Source organism: Silene latifolia, chromosome Y, assembly GCF_048544455.1.
Source record: "Silene latifolia isolate original U9 population chromosome Y, ASM4854445v1, whole genome shotgun sequence".
In the NCBI taxonomy this organism is placed as follows: domain Eukaryota; kingdom Viridiplantae; phylum Streptophyta; class Magnoliopsida; order Caryophyllales; family Caryophyllaceae; genus Silene; species Silene latifolia.
In genome coordinates, this window is record NC_133538.1 from 67,567,985 (window position 1) to 67,569,628 (window position 1,644).

Below are 1,644 nucleotides of genomic sequence, written 5' to 3' on the forward strand. Positions count from 1 at the left end.
GAACGAGGTCTTTCCGGTGATTTATCGCTTAAACGAGCACTAGCAGGCTCTCGAATAAGCTTCCCGTCATCAAAACTACTCGATCGACCAACATACCCATTCGATCGAGTAGAATTTTCAATAATATCACTCGATCGAGTGAAATTTTCACTCGATCGAGCAACTCCATTTTGCTCTTCATTCGATCGAGTAGAAAAACTACTCGATCGACCAGTCTGCTCTTCTTGTTCACTCGATCGAGTGGAAAAACCACTCGATCGAACACTTTCCTGCCCAAATCTGCTCGATCGGCCACCTGAAACCAGTCGATCGAGCACTTGCTTTGCCGTGAGCTCACTTTCTTCGACAGAACACTGTTCATCATCGATTCTGACTCTCTCGGGTCCGATTTTTGTAATTAGGTCCTCATAAGAACAACCGCTTCTCAGATTTATCAAGTTTACCGTCTCGTGTGGATTTTTCTCATTTTGAGTCGGTAATTGACCCTGCTTTCTTGAGGATTGATTCATGGCTAGTTGGGCAACTTGAGTTTCAAGTGCCTTTATGGACGCATCTTTCTGTTGATCACTCAGCTGAAATTGCTTTGTAAAAGCTTGCAACATAGACTTAAGCTCACCAATTTCACTCACCCCACCCAAAGATGATGCACCATGGTTAGGAGGAGCAAAGGAAGGAGGCTTCTGGAAGCCTTGTTGATTCTTATGTGGAGGAACTAGTCCACCTCAAATTGGGATGGACTGCCCCTTGATTATTGTAATAGGAACCTCCTCCTTGCCTATATTCTTTGAAAGGCAAGGACTTGTTCCTTCTCTACAAGAGACCAACAAGCCCGGTGTCGCCATCATTACTCCCACATCTCTCACAAGAAATGGTCTCTCCTCTAGTAAGAACATGGACCGTCCGAGGCTCCCAGTGACTTGTAACTCAACTTGTCAAATCTAGCATTCATAGTCTCGGTGAGCCAAAACACCGCTTATCAACTGCATGAACTGTTCTAATCCTATCCATCGGGTTACCATACTCAGCACTGTGATTAGCCATCTCTTCAATAAGAGACCATCCCTTATCGTCATCTGTATTCTCCTGGAATCTTCCACTAGATGCCGCATCAAGTATGGCTCTTTGGTCGTCATACAACCCATTGTAGAACTGATTAGCTAGAAACCATGGGTCAAAACCATGGTGAGGGATAGACCTCACCAACTTCTTGAATCGCGACCATGCCTCATAGAAACTTTCATCGGGAGCCTGTCTGAAACTAGTAATCTTGGCCCTCAGCAGATTGGTGCATTGTGGAGGAAAGTATCTCTTGTAAAATGCAAGAGCAAGAAACTCCCAATCAGAACCCCAAGAACATGCGGTACAAGTCGATCACCACTCCTGGCTGAATCGAGTTAAAGAGAAAGGAAATAGAACTTCCTTAATCTTGTCTTGAGTTACCCCCTTAGTGGCGGGGATAGTAGAACAGTAATCGGTAAAGGTCTCCATATGCTTCCTCGGATCCTCACCTGCCACACCTCTATAGATATTCCTCTCCACCAGATTGATATAAGAAGGACGGATGTCGAATGTATTCCCATCATTAGTCTGGAGATTGAAACCCTTCGGAATAGAGGATGCTTTAGGCACTGAATGACTGGAAAG

General features: G+C 44.8%; 1 non-coding gene across 1 annotated transcript; it reads left to right on the plus strand.

Annotated features, from left to right (window-relative positions):
* Positions 1–1,174: 1,174 nt before the first annotated feature.
* On the plus strand, positions 1,175–1,281 carry LOC141635538 (small nucleolar RNA R71). Its single transcript, XR_012540219.1, has one exon. It is a non-coding gene; the product is annotated as a small nucleolar RNA R71 (small nucleolar RNA).
* Positions 1,282–1,644: the final 363 nt, after the last annotated feature.